Below are 22492 nucleotides of genomic sequence, written 5' to 3'. Positions count from 1 at the left end.
TACAAGTCGCAAGGACTTCTGCCGAGATACAAGCCCTTTTGAATACAAACTGCGCTATACATTTCTCAGAAATGTTGGAACGTATCTTAAACATGGCTGATACGAGCGGTATTTTACATGTATTTAAGACCATGTGTTCAGGACTGTTAGCACCTTTTCAGGCAGTCCTCGGAATAATTCCCAACTTCGTGCACTCTGTGTTTGGCGGACTGCCACTACTTTTTGGACTTGTTGCAGGGATCCTATTTTTGCTCCTACTGCTCCGATATGGCAAGCCAAATCATCAGCGTCACTCCAAGCACCATAGAGAGCTCTAATGGAGATGAAGTGTCGTGAGCGCATCGTCCAAATTTTGGGTTTACCTCGTCTACGAGAATTAAATACCACATGGTTTCTGTCATTCAGACCAATCTGGCAAGATTGCATCTTACCTGCTCTACGCTGCCTGCTTTGCGGTGAAGAATGCGTGCTAGACATCTGTCTAACACTCCCATCAGTCATGCCTACGGATATCGATAATCTGCTGGACCCAGTAACGACCCATGCTGTGTGTTGTCCCCAGCGGCTACCAATCCTGATGATGGCATTCATTGAGATCTCACAGACGCAAATTGCTACTGCTGAGGTACGAGAGGAAACAACAGGCACGCAGGTAACATCCGATACGAACATTGCTGATGTGACCAATGCTGACGGCGATGCTTCTCATCTATGTGCGGTGAGTCTTCTAAACGAGGTAATCCAACTTTCACCTACAACAGTAGACGACTTTGTGCCTACAGGGTTAGAAGATTTCATGTTTTCTCCATCCCCATACACTGCCTTTTGATTCAGCACACAGTGTACCGGGAAGACTCTGAATTTGGCCTTCATTTTTCTAAACAAAGACTAAACTTGGAACTTTTTCCTATGATTAATTTTTTTTTCCAAAGTTGAATTTTTCTTTTTATGGCACAGTAATCTGCTTATAGTAGAACTATTCAAGGGAACAGAATTTTTTGATACACGTTCAGAGACAATATGCCACCTTGTCAATACCAATTGATTTATGTAACTTAGCATGAAATGGTTTCGGCCTTTTTTCTTCTGTAATTACAAGCCATTTCATAATGTGTGTATATATGTATGTTCATTCATGTAGCATTCAATGTCAATATATGCTTAGAATGAAACATTGCTTTAATATGTACAGCACCAATGCATTTTTATGCGTGGCAACAGTTTTTATGCATTTTACAATGTATTTTTAGACATGTTCTTAGCCATCTATATGTAGCTATATTTTAGATATGTTTAGCATGTTTAGGATTTAGTGTTGTCATTCATACGAAAGTGGAGTGGGTGTTGTGTGTCGATTTAGATACCGTATCTAGGTTTCCCGATTTATGTCCTTATATAGGCACAATTCGCATTGCCCATATTTAGGCATAGAAATCCTACCCTTATTTAGGCATTATCCATGCTAACCAAATACAGACATGGCCACTTACATCCATTCATCTATGTCACAACAAGTTCTTGGAAAACCAGACTCTTAAGCCTTTAGGACTTCCCCTTGCTTGGATATTAATTTCTCCAAGAACTCATTTATTATGCATGAACATCTATTCCTTAGGGGTTCATTCATGACGTTCTTCTGCCCGACTTTTACGTCAATACTGGCATTCCTAAACACCTTCAAGGTATAAATATACCTTCACTTACCATGGCAAACCACAGTTCGGCTGCCTACTTGCACGACGCGGCTCGCCACGGCAAGTTCTGAAGGAAGTCAAGTCCCCGCCTGACGCACTGACCAGACGCTGTCATCCTCCTCGCAGAGAATCCAGCTCCAGTGTTTCTGACTCCCCTTGTGGGGTGTTAGAGATCGAGACTCGGAAAAAGATTCCAACCTCACTCATTCTAAGGTAAGGAGCGGACTAGAACCTAGAGGGACTTTTGGCAAATCTTGGCAACAATAGCTAAACTAGACTATAGACAAACTGCACCTACTTCCTACCTCGTACTACACTTAGGTTAGGTACACTGGGGTAGAACTAGCTAGAAGCATCGGATGAGTATTAACATTTAAGCCTGTGTTATTTATGTATGTATTTTTATGAATATCTGTCATAGCTACAAACCATGCAATTGCAGCATTATTTTATCTTACTGCTAACGCTGTACATATTTTACTTCGCATTCTGTCTTACGATTGTAGCAGCTCATATCTCTTGCACGAGAAATAAGACTGTTCAATAAACCCTTTTTATTGAAACGCCCATCTATCTATTTCTGTGTAACTCTGTAGAAACGAAGCATGCACGATTGAGTGAAACTGTTATCTTTTGTTTCCACGATTCTGAGATTGTTCCGATTCTAAGGGAAACAAAGTTGTCATGTTTATGCGGTTGTCAGAAACTAACCCCTTCTTGTTTATTCAAGAAGTTTTCTAGTGACCTCTGAGTCAGCTGGCACACACAAGTAATTAAGTTTAATGTACTCGATAGAGACATACTGACCTCAGTCATATGTCAAAACTATAGTGTATATTATTCCAATGCGCAGAGCCTATCAGGGATATAGGAACTACACTTGTTGTTGTTTTCAAAAGGCTGTTTTATTAACACCACCACCACAAGTACCACCTCCACCACAAATACCACCACCACCATCAATACCACCACCTCCACCAATACCACCACCACCAATACCACCACCAATACCACCGCCAATGCCACCACCACCACCAATACCAATACCACCACCACCACCACCACTACCAACACCAATACCACCATCAATACCACCATCACCAGTACCAATACCACCAACAATACCACCACCAATACAATACCAATACCACCACCAATACCACCACCACCAATACAACCACCAATACCACTACAAATACCACCACCATCAATACCAACACCACCAATGCCAACACCACCACCACCAATACCAATACAGCCACCACCAATACCAATACCACCACCTCCATCAATACCACCACCTCCACCAATACCAGCACCACCAATACCAGCACTATCAATACCAGCACCACCAATACCAGCACCACCAATACCACCACCACCACCAATACCACCACCTCAGCGCCTCTCGCTCACTAGTAATAGCAGGGGCACTGTACTATGCCAGAGCTGCAACCGAGACCATGTCTCCCTCCCTCCATGCCTGCCATAAAGCACAGCCCGCCCTGCACCAAGAGGTGAAGCCAGGGCCCTACTACAGCTTGAGTTTTTTTTATTAGGCCAAAGATAGCAATGACATTACGCAATGCCACACTGCACACTCAAATCATGGAGAGCAGGAAATAGCCCCCCCACTCTTCCTCATGAGCCACGACAATGTAATCACAGAGCAAAAGGTGTTGGAGCGCTTTGTTAGTGTTTATAGCTCGGATGATATGTAATTCTCACTTCACACTTTGCGTCTGTGTAGTTTACAACACTTGCACATCTTCTTCACTGCACTATTTATCACTGCTTTGAAGATGTCGCAGGCCGGTCTCTTCTTCTGATATTTACAATGTAACAAGCTAACAAGTGGTCGAGAAGGCCCTTTATTGCAATGCAATAGGTGTCACATTTGAAAGAGTTAAAGCTATTAGCATTGTAAATGACAATGCTGCTTATTTATGTTTTAAAACCCAAAACATAAATAAAAGGCATTACCATTTACAATGCCAATAGCTCAAACTCGCGTGAATGCGAGACCTATTGCATTGCAAATGCTTGTTGTTCGGGAGCACTAGCCAACTACAGTTTCATTACACTGAAGGTGCTTAAATGTTCATGTGGGTACTGCTTTTATTTCCTGCTCAGTGAGGGACAAGGTAAGCAGGCTTATCCACGCCTCGCCCATGCAGAGAACGGCCCTCAGGGTACATATTTTCAGAGTTTTGTGATTTTAGCTCATCATCTCGCGTCTTTCTCTCCCTTGCTACTGGTTTACCTACACGTCTCCCTCACCACTGGTTTACCTACACTCGGCTCTCTCAGCTCTGTCACTTCCACCTGACTTGACACAACATGTGAGGAAGCGCTCTCCGATGCACATTGCCTCTTGAAGTTGGGATGTTTGATACCAGCTTCAATGTAAACACCCTTCAGTCCCACCTCAGGTGCAGCCCGGCAGACTTCAAACATGGCACAGTGGCTCCCCTCGCCGCAACGCTCCACGCGGGTGCCTCTGATGTGGTCTCAGCCCCTCTGCTGACTCACCACCTTATTATGGTTTGACAGAAAGGGGCGGCTTTGAAAAGGAGCTCAGCATAAAAACAAAACACCTCCATGCGCCCTCAGGGAAGGCCTGCCTGGCAGCCCGCTCATCTCCCAGACACTGTCAGTATGTATCCATTTCAAAAGGCTGAGGCGCTGGGCTCCATTGCACCCTTGTTCTCAATCCTCACTGGCCTCTGTATGGTCCTCACAGCTGCCACTGTGGTCTTCACAACCTCTCACCACCTTATTTGCAGCCCCTCTTTGCAGCTCTTGCCGGTTCTCATTGAACACCTGAGTCTCTCTTCACAGAGCTCCCAGTACTTTGCGGAAAAATGCACAACCTTCCGCGAAGCCCTCACCATCAGACCATCTCCACATTCCTCGCTGCTCTCACCACAGAGTCCCCGCAGCCCTTGACTGCGCTTCTCACTTCTTCTCGGCTTCTGATCTGGATTTCTATAACTCTGTTAAAGTTGGCTTCTTGGCCGCAGGATACTGCGTGGCGGGAGCTGCGTGAGCTCTCCAAATGCCTTATTCATCTGCTGAGGTCTTCGTGGCCCAACAGACCTCCTCTGCTGCCTTCATTCGACAAGACTTCTCCTCTTGTATTTAATCCATCTATTGTTCGGACTATTTTAGCCACTAGGCTTATGCACACCTTCTCACTATTACACACACTGATATAATATGCACCTTCCTTGATTATTATGGCGGCATGACGTTTCTATATTGTGTTTCCCGATATATGATGTTTGGCAACTTTTGGTCAGTCTGCCGCACATACATCCAGACGTCTATCGTCAATATCAGTCATTGTGTCTGTCCTCCTTGTACGAGGCCGGGCCGCAGATATGTGTAATGAGCTTGTATATTCAATGTTATCTGTATTCTCTAAAAATGCCATTAAATGTTTGGAATAAAAAACACAAATCACTGCAGTCTTCACACGTCCTCACTCAAATCCTACCAGCCTTCCCTGCAAGCCTCTATCTATCCTTTCCACCACTCCTTCCGAATTCCGCCTATTTCAGGTGTTCTCTGCCCTAAAATGCAGGTGTCCAATGTTGAGTAATAGTAAACTCCAGACCAGCAACAATTTGTTAAAAGACATAGCCCAACATATGACCTCAGTCTTTGAAGCACAGCAAATGTCACAAAATAAATACCGAATTTCAAGGCGTCTCGATTTATTTCTTTGGCTTTCAGGAACCACCAAAAATCGGCTTCTGACAACCCTCAAGTTTGGGAAACCCGCTTTATAATGATTTTAGAAAGTCTTTGGGGGTCATAGTTCCTTTTCTGGGTGCTCCCTGCATGCTCGTATATGTTGTATTATGTGGGCTCCTCTATTTTGAAAAGTCTGGGCTGCCCTTGGAAGTGCCACAGAATGCCCGTATGATTCACCATCAATACCCCAGTGATCTACATAAATGCCCAATAACGGCCATGGATTGCCCCACAAAAGGCTCCAGTGTTTCTGACTCCCCTTGTGGGGTGTTAGAGATCGAGACTCGGAAAAAGATTCCAACCTCACTCATTCTAAGGTAAGGAGCGGACTAGAACCTAGAGGGACTTTTGGCAAATCTTGGCAACAATAGCTAAACTAGACTATAGACAAACTGCACCTACTTCCTACCTCGTACTACACTTAGGTTAGGTACACTGGGGTAGAACTAGCTAGAAGCATCGGATGAGTATTAACATTTAAGCCTGTGTTATTTATGTATGTATTTTTATGAATATCTGTCATAGCTACAAACCATGCAATTGCAGCATTATTTTATCTTACTGCTAACGCTGTACATATTTTACTTCGCATTCTGTCTTACGATTGTAGCAGCTCATATCTCTTGCACGAGAAATAAGACTGTTCAATAAACCCTTTTTATTGAAACGCCCATCTATCTATTTCTGTGTAACTCTGTAGAAACGAAGCATGCACGATTGAGTGAAACTGTTATCTTTTGTTTCCACGATTCTGAGATTGTTCCGATTCTAAGGGAAACAAAGTTGTCATGTTTATGCGGTTGTCAGAAACTAACCCCTTCTTGTTTATTCAAGAAGTTTTCTAGTGACCTCTGAGTCAGCTGGCACACACAAGTAATTAAGTTTAATGTACTCGATAGAGACATACTGACCTCAGTCATATGTCAAAACTATAGTGTATATTATTCCAATGCGCAGAGCCTATCAGGGATATAGGAACTACACTTGTTGTTGTTTTCAAAAGGCTGTTTTATTAACACCACCACCACAAGTACCACCTCCACCACAAATACCACCACCACCATCAATACCACCACCTCCACCAATGCCACCACCACCAATACCACCACCAATACCACCGCCAATGCCACCACCACCACCAATACCAATACCACCACCACCACCACCACTACCAACACCAATACCACCAACAATACCACCACCAATACAATACCAATACCACCACCAATACCACCACCACCAATACAACCACCAATACCACTACAAATACCACCACCATCAATACCAACACCACCAATGCCAACACCACCACCACCAATACCAATACAGCCACCACCAATACCAATACCACCACCTCCATCAATACCACCACCTCCACCAATACCAGCACCACCAATACCAGCACTATCAATACCAGCACCACCAATACCAGCACCACCAATACCACCACCACCACCAATACCACCACCTCAGCGCCTCTCGCTCACTAGTAATAGCAGGGGCACTGTACTATGCCAGAGCTGCAACCGAGACCATGTCTCCCTCCCTCCATGCCTGCCATAAAGCACAGCCCGCCCTGCACCAAGAGGTGAAGCCAGGGCCCTACTACAGCTTGAGTTTTTTTTATTAGGCCAAAGATAGCAATGACATTACGCAATGCCACACTGCACACTCAAATCATGGAGAGCAGGAAATAGCCCCCCCACTCTTCCTCATGAGCCACGACAATGTAATCACAGAGCAAAAGGTGTTGGAGCGCTTTGTTAGTGTTTATAGCTCGGATGATATGTAATTCTCACTTCACACTTTGCGTCTGTGTAGTTTACAACACTTGCACATCTTCTTCACTGCACTATTTATCACTGCTTTGAAGATGTCGCAGGCCGGTCTCTTCTTCTGATATTTACAATGTAACAAGCTAACAAGTGGTCGAGAAGGCCCTTTATTGCAATGCAATAGGTGTCACATTTGAAAGAGTTAAAGCTATTAGCATTGTAAATGACAATGCTGCTTATTTATGTTTTAAAACCCAAAACATAAATAAAAGGCATTACCATTTACAATGCCAATAGCTCAAACTCGCGTGAATGCGAGACCTATTGCATTGCAAATGCTTGTTGTTCGGGAGCACTAGCCAACTACAGTTTCATTACACTGAAGGTGCTTAAATGTTCATGTGGGTACTGCTTTTATTTCCTGCTCAGTGAGGGACAAGGTAAGCAGGCTTATCCACGCCTCGCCCATGCAGAGAACGGCCCTCAGGGTACATATTTTCAGAGTTTTGTGATTTTAGCTCATCATCTCGCGTCTTTCTCTCCCTTGCTACTGGTTTACCTACACGTCTCCCTCACCACTGGTTTACCTACACTCGGCTCTCTCAGCTCTGTCACTTCCACCTGACTTGACACAACATGTGAGGAAGCGCTCTCCGATGCACATTGCCTCTTGAAGTTGGGATGTTTGATACCAGCTTCAATGTAAACACCCTTCAGTCCCACCTCAGGTGCAGCCCGGCAGACTTCAAACATGGCACAGTGGCTCCCCTCGCCGCAACGCTCCACGCGGGTGCCTCTGATGTGGTCTCAGCCCCTCTGCTGACTCACCACCTTATTATGGTTTGACAGAAAGGGGCGGCTTTGAAAAGGAGCTCAGCATAAAAACAAAACACCTCCATGCGCCCTCAGGGAAGGCCTGCCTGGCAGCCCGCTCATCTCCCAGACACTGTCAGTATGTATCCATTTCAAAAGGCTGAGGCGCTGGGCTCCATTGCACCCTTGTTCTCAATCCTCACTGGCCTCTGTATGGTCCTCACAGCTGCCACTGTGGTCTTCACAACCTCTCACCACCTTATTTGCAGCCCCTCTTTGCAGCTCTTGCCGGTTCTCATTGAACACCTGAGTCTCTCTTCACAGAGCTCCCAGTACTTTGCGGAAAAATGCACAACCTTCCGCGAAGCCCTCACCATCAGACCATCTCCACATTCCTCGCTGCTCTCACCACAGAGTCCCCGCAGCCCTTGACTGCGCTTCTCACTTCTTCACGGCTTCTGATCTGGATTTCTATAACTCTGTTAAAGTTGGCTTCTTGGCCGCAGGATACTGCGTGGCGGGAGCTGCGTGAGCTCTCCAAATGCCTTATTCATCTGCTGAGGTCTTCGTGGCCCAACAGACCTCCTCTGCTGCCTTCATTCGACAAGACTTCTCCTCTTGTATTTAATCCATCTATTGTTCGGACTATTTTAGCCACTAGGCTTATGCACACCTTCTCACTATTACACACACTGATATAATATGCACCTTCCTTGATTATTATGGCGGCATGACGTTTCTATATTGTGTTTCCCGATATATGATGTTTGGCAACTTTTGGTCAGTCTGCCGCACATACATCCAGACGTCTATCGTCAATATCAGTCATTGTGTCTGTCCTCCTTGTACGAGGCCGGGCCGCAGATATGTGTAATGAGCTCATATATTCAATGTTATCTGTATTCTCTAAAAATGCCATTAAATGTTTGGAATAAAAAACACAAATCACTGCAGTCTTCACACGTCCTCACTCAAATCCTACCAGCCTTCCCTGCAAGCCTCTATCTATCCTTTCCACCACTCCTTCCGAATTCCGCCTATTTCAGGTGTTCTCTGCCCTAAAATGCAGGTGTCCAATGTTGAGTAATAGTAAACTCCAGACCAGCAACAATTTGTTAAAAGACATAGCCCAACATATGACCTCAGTCTTTGAAGCACAGCAAATGTCACAAAATAAATACCGAATTTCAAGGCGTCTCGATTTATTTCTTTGGCTTTCAGGAACCACCAAAATCGGCTTCTGACAACCCTCAAGTTTGGGAAACCCGCTTTATAATGATTTTAGAAAGTCTTTGGGGGTCATAGTTCCTTTTCTGGGTGCTCCCTGCATGCTCGTATATGTTGTATTATGTGGGCTCCTCTATTTTGAAAAGTCTGGGCTGCCCTTGGAAGTGCCACAGAATGCCCGTATGATTCACCATCAATACCCCAGTGATCTACATAAATGCCCAATAACGGCCATGGATTGCCCCACAAAAGGCAACTGGGCTCACATTGTGCCGGTAAAGTATTGAGCATCAACACCATACAATACTGCTCGTCAGCTCAGCGCCACGAGTCACACAACCATCCGCACTTCAGAGCATTGATCACTGGTGCAAATGTATAGGCGCGGATAAGGTACATAGAGAATTGTCCATCAGCGCCTCACAGGGTTATCCATCAGTTCAACAGAGCACGTTGCCACAAAATGCTTCCTATCCCTTTTACAGCATACCTGCCGGGCAGCGCCTTGTCGTATTCTGTGCATCAGGATTCCTTCCTACCAGTGTTACTGAATATTATTTTGCAGTTTAACAGTGTGCTTTCCTCTCGCTTCCCCTGAATATTGCCTTCCACTACCGCAGTAGGAATGCCCGTGTTTGCAACTCAATGTCGGTTTTCAGTCTAATGGTGCGCAGGCCCACCTTTGCCTGTCTGTGAATATCCGGTTTCAATGAAACAATATTCCTGTCCGTCATTAACCCTCAAAATTGCCTTTCAGTGCAACAGTATAGAAAGCCCCTCATTGCCACTCGGTATTCATTTTCAGTGCAACAGTAGCGACACCCAACCCTCATCATCCTCAAATGCTGTCTTTCTGAGCAACAGTATTCAGGGCCACTGGAATTATGCAGCAGGGTTGAGTAAATTATGCAGCCAGAAAAGAGAATTTATGTGACGTAATGCAGCACTTTTTTTTATTGTATTACTTCACTATGTTGTACATTTCACACTTGTTAACACTGTCTATGCATTGGGTGCACCTCATTAGTACCAGTTTAACATCCAAATATAGCAATAAGCAACAGAAAGGTGACCAGTCAACCTTTGCAAAAGGCCTTCCTCTGCGCAGATTTAGTAACTTTTCACTTCTTTGAGCTAGACGCATTTTTTGTAGTTTAAATATGCAGGTTATGCAGCAGATGATGGAGTATGTGGCAAATGAGGCAAATCGATAAGTATGCAAACATCGCCGCAGCCGCACAATTGCACAATTCCAGTGGCCCTAAATATACCTTCCTATACATGTCAATAAATATTTTAATTAAGTGTGACGGTATGCATGCCCATTGTTGCCACTGAATATTGTCTTTCAGTGCAGTAGTATACCTTCCCATCATTACCACTGCATATCACCTTTCAGGGCAACAATATACCTTCCTATAATTGCCCTGGAAATTTTCATTCAGTGCAGTAATATACCTGTCCCCAAATTGCCACTGAATATTGTCTTTAGGTGAAACAGTATACTCAGCAAACATTACCACCAACTATTGCCTTACTGTTCAACAGCATACTTCCATCATTACCACTGAATATTGTCTTTCAGGGCAACAGTATGCGTGCAACTCTTTTACACAGTTTACTATCCTGAAGAGCAACAATGTACGTAGCAAACATTTCCACCTACTATTGCCTTTCTGTCCAACAGTATACCTGTCGTTGAATATTGCCTTTCACTGCAACTGTATGCACAAGTTGGTGTCTTTAAGGGCATCAATGCATTTAGCAAATATAGCCACCAACTATTGCCTTTCTGTTCAGCAGGGTAACTTCCATCATTGCAACTATATATTGTCTTGCTCTGCAATAGGACACATGCCCATCACTGGCCCATTAGGTTTTCCATCTCTGCAAACTACTGTCACAAACTACTGCCTTTCTGTCCGACAGTACACATTCCAGCATTACCACTGAATACTGTCTTTCATTGCAACAGTATGCGTGCACCTCTTTTCCACTGCATAGTGTCTTGAAGAACAGCAATGTGCTTAGCAAAGATTGCTACTGCTTTTCTGTGTAACACTTAATATGGTCTTTCAAAGCAAAAGTATGCATGTCCCTCACTGCACCTGAATATTTCCTTTAGGTCTAACAATGATGTGGCTAACATCTGCATCGATAATTGCCTTTCTGATCAACAGTATGCCTTCCACCATGCACTTGAATATTTCCTTTAGGTCTAACAATGATGTGGCTAACATCTGCATCGATAATTGCCTTTCTGATCAACAGTATGCCTTCCACCATTACCACTGGATATTGCCTTTCAGTGCAGTAGTGCACATGCCCATCATTGCCACTGCACATTTTTGACCACTAGATAATGTCTTTTAGTGCAGTAGTACACGTGCCTATAATTTATTTATTTGCTTATTTATTGCAGATTTATATAGCACAAACTCGACCCAAAGGTATTGGAGCGCTTTACATGAGCACCAGTTACGTTACACAAGGGCACATTCATGTTTTTGGTAGACACGAGGAGATTAAGTGATTTGCCCCGAGTCACAGGAAGCTGTGCCGAGGCTTGAACCTGGTTCCCTAGCTCGAAAGTCGGCAGCTCTTGCTGTAAGGCCACAACCTCTCCGCATTTCCACCGCACATTTTCCACCACTGGATAATGTCTTTCAGTGCAGTACTGACATGCCCATCATTGCCATCGCATGTTTTCCACCACTGGAAATGGCCTTTAAGTGCAGTAGAACAAATGCCCATCATTTTCACCGCACATTTTCCCCCACTGGACAATGTCTTTCAGTGCAGTAGTACACGTGCCCATCAATTGCCACCGCATATTTTCCACCACTGGACATTGCCTAAAAAATCAGCAGTACACATGCCCATGAATGAGTGAATGAATATTAGTCTTATAAAGCGCGAACTTTGCCCAAAGGCATCAAGGCGCTGCCGATAGAGCCAGAGGACTCAGGTACATAGAAGGCTCCCAAAAATGGGTGGGAAAGAGCCAAGTCTTCAAGGCCTTGTGGAAAAGAGAGTGGGACTCTTGTCTGGAGATTGACAGCGGGAGAGTGTTTCAGAGCTTAGAGGCAGCAACAGAGAAAGCTCTTCCCCCCCTCCTGGCTCTCTTGAACCTAGGAACTACCAGCCAGATTTTACTGGCAAATCTTAACTGCTTGGTAGGAACATATCGTTGGAAAGGCCTTTTAATGCCTTCAGAACCTAAGTTATGAAAGGCTTTGTGAGCGAGGCAAAGGGCTTTAAATAAGATTCTCAGCCAGTGCAGCTTGCGAATAGATGCCGAGTATGGGTGGAATTTAGGAAGATCCATCACCAGCCTGGCCGCTGCTTTCTGTACAAGCTGCAGTTTGTGAATGGATCCCTTATTGATGTCCAGATATAAGGCATTACAATAATCCAATCTGGACAGTACCAGGGTGACAGCTGCCTGCTTTCGAGAAGAAAAGGAAAGACATGGAGAGATCTTCCTCAGGGCTCTAATGATTCTAAAACAGGTGGAAACCGTTCTATTGATCTGGGGGTCGAAGGAAAGAGTACTGTCAAACTATGAAACCAAGTTTTTTGCTATGGGACCTGTACAGGGGCATGAACCGAGGATTTCTTGCCACCAAGTGTGAGACCATGTGGATTGTTGGTTACCAAAGACCAAGACCTCTGTTTTATCACCAATGAGTCTACCATCCAGGACGCGACTGCCTGCAGGTAATTTTCTTTATTTGTTGCAGACGCCTGTATGCTATTGGTGATAGACACAGCAATTGTGTGTCATCAGCATAGGACAGCACCTCCAGCCCAAAGGATCTGATGACCTTGGCCAGAGGGGCAACATAGATGTTAAACAGAGTCAGGCTCAAGGAGGAGCCCTGAGGGACTCCACAGAACATGTGATTAGTATCCAAGTAGAATTGATCCAGTTTTACTATTTGTGACCAGTCAGTAAGAAAGGAAGCAAGAAGCTTCAGAGCGGAGCCTGTGACCCCAATTTAAGACGGTCAATCAATCTCAGAGAGGAGATGATGTCAAAGGCCGCAGTTAGATCTAAGAGCATTAGTAAAGAGGTGTGCCTAGCATCAACCTGAGTTCAAATGTTACTAATTGCAGAGGTTAACGCAGTCTCAGTGCTGTGGCCACTTCTAAAACCATGCTGAGAGCCATCAAGCAAATGGTTCATCCAGGTAGGAGCTAGGATAAAGATTGAGTTGTTTCTCCAAGATTTTTGCGGGGACTGGTAACAAAAGAGATAGGCCAATAATTTTTTAATTCAGAAGGATCTAGGGTGGCCTTTTTTAATAGGGGATTGACCACCGCAGTTTTCTAAGTGATGGGGTACTGTCCTGAAATTACTGCATTAAGTATGGAGGTAAGGTGAGGGACAATCATTTCCCTACCGAATTTCATGATCTTCAGGGGGCAGGACTCCAGAGGGTATCGGGAGGTAATTCCCCCTAGAAGACAATCGTTTTGCTCCTGAGACAGAGGGGTGGATGCAGGCAAATGAATTACCTCCTGGTGGGCTGTAGGAGAGTTAAGAGGAGAGTGGCTAGTGGAGGGGGCTGTTATAGACGTCTTAGAGTTGAGGTTTTCCAGGGAAGAATATATTCTCAAAATCTTTGAATGAAAAAAATTGGCCATTCTGTCGCAAAGATCCTGAGAGCTATCTGTGTATGCAGAGACCAGAGGGGAGGAGAGGGACTTGATTACATTAAAAAGTTCCCTAGAGGATCTGTGGGACTCTGTCAGTCGAGAGTAGAAGGATGATTTTTCCTCTTTAATAGAGGTTTTATATTCCACTAATTTTTGTTTGTGAAGGTCTCTTTCAGCGGGATCGAAATCTCGACGCCAGATCCTTTCTTGATGGCAGCAGGATTGTCTAAGTTTTCTCAGCCTCTCTGAGTACTAATGGGCAGTGGGTTTTTTTCTGACTACATAATGCTCCTTAGGGGGGCTAGGGAGTCAATAGCTGTTAGTATCCAATTGGAAAACTCTGCAGAGTCCAGGTTGACATCAAAGTGATTAATCCAGTGAATATTACTAAGCATGTTGAGTAGAACTTCCTTATTGATGAGGCTGAAGTTCCTCTTTTTCTCCTTTCGGATCATGATATTCAAGACTTTATGTGATAGAGGGATCTGGAGGGATAGCATAATGATCTGACCTGGAAAGCTGGATAGGTTTCATTACCACGAGACGGGAATCATTAGAAAAAATACCATCCAATTTGTTTCCCTCCTCAAGGATAGGGCATTTTACCAACTGAGGGAAACCACAGCAAGCCATAGCTTCTTAAAAAAATGGGGTTCTTTGCATAAGGCCTTATTCAAATGAAAATTAAAATCACCCAGGAGTGTCAGATTAAGTTTTGCCAGGTATGTTTCTATACGATTGGTAAAATCCTGACTAAACAATGATCTTGACCCAGGAGGACGGTAGGTAACGATTCCAGCAAAGCTGTCAGTAGGAAGTGAAACCCCGAAACCGGTCCTAGGATGCTTGTTTCCAGTCCAGTCCTGGCCTGGCAGTTCGGGCTGGACTGTTTCCATGAGGCACAGGGTCAAGACTGATTTGCATATGGCTGGGTTCAAACTGGAATGGCATGGTGAGCAAAAAAACAATGGATTTAGGCCCAGATCTCTGTACTGGGGTGAATGTATGACATTGTTCTGCATTCTGTCCATCAACTGTTGTTTTTGCGTTTGTCACCCCGAGTGGGACGGGTACGCCCAGACGTGGGTCCCGTGCTCTCCATGCCACGGGAATCAAGCTATCCTGGCTGAAGAGGGGTGAAACCCCGAAACCGGTCATAGAATGCTTGTTTTCAGTCCAGGGAGGACCTGGCTTGGCAGTTCGGGCTGGACTGTTCCCATGAGGCACAAGGTCAAGACTGATTTGCATATGGCTGGGTTCAAACTGGAATGGCATGGTGAGCAAAAAAACGATGGATTTAGGCCCAGATCTCTGTACTGGGGTGAATGTATGACATTGTTCTGCATTCTGTCCATCAACTGTTGTTTTTGCATTTGTCACTCCGAGTGGGATGGGTATGCCCAGATGTGGGTCCCGTGCTCTCCATGCCACTGGAATTAAGCTATCCTGGCTGAAGAGGGGTGAAACCCCGAAACCGGTACTAGGATGTTATTGGAAAATAGATCCAAAATAAAGTATTTGAAAGGATGAATTTATTGTCAGCACGGCATACAATCCCAACCAGTCAGGATCCAGATGAAAACAGACCCCCTGTGGAACACCTTGCTCTAAAGGCTCCAAATGGAACCCCAAAGCTCACATGAAAATATACATGTCGCATGCCTTAAAGGGACAACCACAACAGATATAAATGAACTTGGGAATATAACACATCCCCCTTATTAATAAAACAAATATCAAATATGAAACTAAGTTAAACATAGTCACTAAGCGATCTGGGCGCAGTTCTAATACGCACATCACTTTTAACTCCCGAAGCAACAGATCCATCTGTTTGCGCTCTATGTAAATTGTTATCATCAGCAACATCATTAGTGTACCTATTTACATTCTTGTCATTTTGTATAGGCCACTTGGCTACTCTCCTGGAGTTCCAAACTCTACCATCTTGGGCGATTACACTGTTCTTAAACACTTTCTTTATTTGTATAGGTCTGCCAAATTTACTAACACCTTTATTATTCAATGTGGGTCTTAAAATCCTAACCCAATTGAAGAATACAGGCCCCAGCTAGGCCCGCAGAATACAAGGGTTCGCTCTCCTGTAACGAAAACTAGAAGGAAGTTGGCACAGAAACTGCAAATACAAAGACAAAGTTTATTAACCCTTAAGGGTGGTCCTACAACCTATACAACACTCTTCAGTATTGCATAGAGTAGCACAAAGAACTTGCGTACACGGTCCCCTTTTATACACAATAGAGGGGCTCATAAGTGGGTGGATACAACATGAGGCAAGGTTCTTTACCTTTTATGGACATTTTCGATACAGAATCAATATGTGGGCGGAGGCAGCAATTTCCTGAGCCCGCGAAAACATGGTCAAGCAAGGACTAACTGATAACAGATGTGGTCAAGTCTGGGCATGCGCCAGACGGACAAAGGAGCTATTTATAGACTGTTACTAGGCAGATTACAAGAGCAACTAACAAAAAGATAGGACTCTTCTCGTGCAAGGCACGTGAAGACATGACAATACAAAATGGAGTCCAGACATTAGTCAACATAAGACAAGAAACATGTTCTAAGGAAGGAGAATTCATGTCTTTAGTAAATGCTTAATCATATCGCCGTTTTAGTTTTCAACAGACGACCCTTTCAGCATTTACTGAAGACATTCGGCTTATTAGGATAATCATCATATATGTCAATTTTCATCATCTCTTCCACCTCTTTGTTCAAATGTTTCTGATAGGTGACATTGGCAATAGCCTTTTTACCAGGAATACAGAATGACACACATAGAGAACAGAGTAAAGGACCACACTGGACACAGATGCAACAGGAAAACAGAACTGCTACAATAATGCAGAGACCAGTTAAAACCTTCCATCCCCATGTAGTGATCAATGCCCAAAACCATCCAGAAAAGGTCCAAGTGCCATTTTCTGTATGAATCTCAGCTGCGATTTTATGCAATTTATTAATAGCGTTGTAAACTGATGGCGTATGATCAGGAATGAACACACAGCAACTACTTCCGATAATTTTACATGCTCCACCTCTATCAGCTAACATAACATCTAATACCATACGATTCTGTAATGCAACAATTCTAGTAATTTGTAATTCTTCCGTAAGATTCCCAAGAGCAGCAGCGGTTTGATTCGTCACAGCCTCTACAACTCTCGTTAACCTTCGAACCTTTCTACTATTTAGGGCATATCCAACAAAGAAAAATAATCCTAAGTTAAAATCAATATACTGCTGTAAGCTAGTATCAGTTTGATCAACATCATCAACGGATAGAGTACGTTTATACCTATTTACAGTTACATTATTCAGCAACTTCAAATCTTTATGATAGGATGCAGGTGCTAAGAATACAGGAGGTAATAAAAACGCTACATAACATACTCCGGACCAGCCAGCTGGTAAGCGATAATAGCCCTTATTCCCACATACAAAGTAAGTGTTATGGGAGGCTAAGAAAGTACTATTATTTAATCCATCTATGTTCAGTACAATAATGCAGTCACTAACACCAACAGGAATATAACCCACACTTTGGACACACAGGTCCGCTTGAGCTTGTGCCACTTGAATCACGAATCGTTCCTTCCCTACAGTGTCTCTGGTATTCGTGAAAATGTAGGAGATCGATTCATTGTCTGGTCGATATTCTTCCCATTCCCATATTGTCCCATTCGCTTGTGGATAGCCATCTTTATCTTGATGACATTCCCTATTAAGTCTGAAAAGTAATCGTCCCACTGTGGGTTTCCGTGTGGCGAAAAGCAAAGTATACCATGCTCTACAAGAGCCATTATGAGAGAAAGGAAGAGGTATGAACGGCGTTCCTCCTTTCTTCTGATGAGCTGGCATCATACCACATATCCAACAGTTCGTAGCATTCGTAGCAACATGGGTATGATGCAACATCTGGATGAAAGTGTTATTCAAATAAGACTGACGATGCTTCAATTCTTGATACGGAAGGGTATAAAAGTAGTGCTCCTCAGGCACTGGAGTGGTCAAAACAAGCAACTCACGGGCAGGAGTCACATCCTCAACAAACCATGTGGTTATACCAACAATAGCTACAATGATAATAAAACTTGTCGCACAAAGAATCTTCTTCTTTTCCATCTTGTAGTAAAAAGTCAATATCTTCCTGAAACTAAAAGGTTGTCAGAACTCTTCCCCTTAGGCAGCCGTTGATTTCTTCACCAGCGGGCCAAGACGGGTGTCACTACACTAATGCAGGGCTGATCCCCGCCCCCCTTGCCTCATTGGCTCTCCGTTTCACTAACCTAAGGGCCGTTCTGACAACGTATCTGGGTACAGAAAAAAAAAATCACTTCCTCGGTCGAAGATGATATCTTCCTCCTCCAGGGATCGCTTGGTCCGGGAACAGCTCCTCAGTGTCGTTCGGTTCCACAGCACGGCCTTTCTCCGCAGTCAGGATTTCTCGATGGTCGGTCAAGACAGCAGACTCCACCAATCCAGGCGGCACTTTACGACAGTGCAAGGAGTGGATCCAGTTCTTCCGATTGGAAACTCGCACAGCTGTCCTCGTTGCGAGCAAGACTTGCTCAGGACCAACCCATCTCGGCTCCAGACTGTTCGTCCTTTCGAACACCTTGATCATAACCTGATCGCCAGGTCGGAGGTTATGACTTTCACCTGTGGACCGATCAGGGAGCGCTTCTCGAACCTGTTGATGAATAGAAACCAAATTATCCGTTAACTGTGCCAGATAATCACTCATCATTACAAAAGGTACATCATACACTAACTGCGGTTTTGGTGGACCCCAAATATTCATTGGGCGTCCGAACACGATCTCGTAAGGTGTGAGACCGGTCCGAGAATGTGGTATCGACCTAATTGACAATAATGCCAGCGGTAAAGCATCTGGCCAAGTCAAAGAAGTCGAAGCTTGGATCTTCACGATCTTAAGCTTCAAAGTACCGTTATATTTCTCAACCAATCCCGCAGACTGTGGGTGAAACACTGCATGGAACTTCTGAGTAATGCCTAGGCCTTTCAGGACATACTTGATAACGTCTGCTATAAAATGAGGTCCGTTATCACTCCACAACAATCTGCAAACACCATATCGAGGGAAAAACTCCTTCAATAGCATCTTGGCTGTAGTCATTGCAGTATTGTCTTTCGTAGGGTATGCCTCAACCCATTTACTGAAGGCACAAACCACTACTAGAACATACTTCAGATTATTACAGCGCTCAAGCTGAATGTAATCCATCTGCAAAACCTCAAAGGGTGCAGTAGGTGGTGCAAATCCTCCTGTTGGAGTTCGTGTACCCTTTCCTGGGTTGTACCTCAGGCAAATCATGCAGGTCTGCACTACCCTCTTTGCCGTACTAGCGATCTCCGGATGCTCCCAAACTCGTGTGAGTAATTTGACAATTGCGGAAGCTCCGACATGCGCTAGTCCATGTGCCATCTGAACCATAGGTTGTACGAAGGCTGTGGGTAACTTCCATTTATCCATCTGCTTACTTCTCCAACACCCTTCATCATCTAATTCTCCATCATTGGACCATTGCTCCCGTTCCTTATCGGAAGCGGTCCTCTGTATCTCCAACACTTCTCTCCTGGCATCGTGCCATCTTTCTGTCTGCGATTTCACAACATACATTGCAGTAGCACCAGGCTGCATCGCAGTCTCTCGCGCCACCCGGTCTGCTAAAGCATTCCCTTCTCCAACTTTATCAACCACCTTCTTATGGGCACTACATTTAACTATAGCAATCTTCTTTGGATATGTTAGTGCAGTCAAAAGGTTGTGAACTAACTCTCCATACATTATCTGTGCTCCATGTGACGTTAGAAACCCTCTCTCCTTCCAGAGTAGGCCGAAATCGTGCGCTACTCCGAAGGCATAGCGGCTATCTGTATAAACATTCACACACAATCCTGCACTGAGCTCACATGCTCGTGTTAATGCTATCAGTTCCGCTGCTTGAGCTGATTTCTGCGGTATGCGTGCTGTCTCCACTATTGTTTGTAATGTGGTAATTGCATACGCTGCTGAAGTCGTACCATCTGGTAGCTTCAGGCATGATCCGTCCACCCACAGTTCTCCATCTGCATCTGTAAAGGGCGTATCCTGGAGATCAATACGACCCTTTGTCTGTTCCTCAGTCACAAGAATACAGTGATGTGTTTTCCGTGCTTCAGACTGAGTTTCCGGGAACGGCAACAATGTGGCTGGATTTAACGTTGCACACCTCTTTAACGTAATATGAGGAGCCAGAAGCGTCAACTCATATCCCGTTAAACGAGCACTGGTCAAATGCTGCGTCTTTGTCTGATTAAGCAGGGCATCCACAGCATGGGGAACTAATACCAACAGTTTGTGAGATAACACAATTCCCTCGCTTTGGCGTATTGACACAGCTGTCGCCGCAACCGAGCGAAAACACCCTGGTAATGCTCGGGCAACAGGATCAAGTACAGCCGAAAAATATGCACAAGGGCGCTGCTTGTCGCCGTGCATCTGCACTAAAACTGATAATGCACATCCATCTTTCTCATGCACATACAGTGAAAAGGGCTTCGTATAATCAGGGGTACCTAACACTGGTGCTGAACAAAGGGCTTGTCGTAATTGCTGGAAAGCAATTTCACACTCATTTGACCAGGGAAGAGGAATCGGAGTGTCTTTTGTCAAGAGTGCTAACAATGGCTTAGCGATGTGTGAAACCCGCAATATCCATTGCCTACAGAAAGAAGCAAGACCCAAAAATGCACGCACATCCTTCTGTGTGGACGGTACTGGCGTGTCCAAAATTGTTTGAATACGATCTAGTGTAAGTGCACGCCCCTCCTTAGACAAAAGGTGACCCAAATAAGTCACCTTTGGTCTACAGAATTGCAATTTCTTCCTCGACACTTTGTGATTGTGAGATGCCAAAAAGGAAACCAAAGATAACGTAGTCTTCTCACACAGCTCAGGAGTGTCAGCCGCCAACAAGATGTCATCGACATATTGTATGAGGGCGACACCCTCAGGCAGAACAAAGGAATCCAATTGCCTTTTCAATGCTTGACTGTAAATACTAGGGCTCTCTGTATAACCCTGAGGGACTCTACAAAATCTATAAGACCTATTATTCAGAGTAAAACCGAAAAGGTATCGGCTATCAGGATGAATAGGAATCGAAAAGAAAGCATTTTTCAAATCAATAACTGAAAACGTGGTCACCGTTGGCGGGACCAGGGTGAGTAACGTTGTGATATCAGAAACCACTGGATACTGAGGTATCACTATCTTATTCACTTCCCTTAAGTCAATGATAAAACGGTAAACCCTGGTATCGGTATCTTTTTTCAAAATGGGTAAAATAGGGCTGTTGCAAACATTGTAGGGAACTTCCTCCACTACTCCCACCTTAATCAAATCCTGCACAATTTGCATGAGTGCCTCCTCCCCCTCCTGGGAAATACGATACTGAGGGAGGCGAGGTAGCACCGCACCCTCCTGGACACTAATGTGGACAGGCGGAATCACCATCTGTCCCACATCAGTATCCGAAGTGGCCCACAAAGAATGAGGGAGGGAAGCTAATGCAGTATCCTCCGTAACCACACACATCCGGTCTGTCAGGGGGTGATTATCGTTTAAGATCACACGTACTCCAGCAGGGGAACAGCGGATCGTAGCTCTGAAGTGCTTAAGCAGATCAAGACCCATAATGTTATCGGGCGTGTTCGGAGCAAGCAAAAACGGACAGGGTACAGAAAAACGATCAACATGAAATGTGAGGGGTCGGGAAAGAGGGCTTCGAGAGAGTGTACCATCAAACCCTACCGATGTAACCATTAATCCAGATGGGGGAGCCCTCGGAACCAATTGTTTGGACAGTGCACTGCGAGTAGCTCCTGTATCAACTAGGAACCGATCAGTAGAACCCAAAACATTTGCTGAAACATAAGGACCCCTCTGATCAATCGGTACTTCAACTGATTCCAACCCCCATCCGACGCAATCCTATGCATGCTGCGAATCATGGTACCCAGGGCGGTCATTCCCAGACATTTGATACTGATTTTGCCGATCAAATACATTAGGTCTATCTCGTTGCTGCACGTTAGGCTCAAAGCGAGCACGATCATTGGAATTCCCTCTGAAATTCGAAAAACCCCCTCTACCTCTCGGTGGTCCCTGACCACGTCCCTGACGAGATGCATATAATACCGGACAATCTCTAGCCCAATGACCCGACTGTTTACAATACGCACATTGGTTTCTATTAACATCTGACCGAACGGAAGGGGGACCATAGGATCCTCCTCTACCTCTTTCGACACCCCGACGAGGCGGACCATACACTTGTGCTAACATCACCTTAGTTTTCAAATCTTTCGATTTCTTCTCCTCATGCCCCTTCGCTTCTTGTTCGTGACGCTCATAATACTGAGCCATAGTCAGGAGGGATGCTGGAGACGAGGTAGACCAAGAACTTTCACTCGCTTTCAAACGAGCTGCTATTCCCGGTAATAAACTCGCCACATATTTATCGACAAAAA

The sequence above is a fragment of the Triturus cristatus genome, chromosome 2_1 (genome assembly GCF_964204655.1).
Source record: "Triturus cristatus chromosome 2_1, aTriCri1.1, whole genome shotgun sequence".
Taxonomy (NCBI): Eukaryota; Metazoa; Chordata; class Amphibia; order Caudata; family Salamandridae; genus Triturus; species Triturus cristatus.
Note: the sequence above shows the minus strand (reverse complement) of the source record.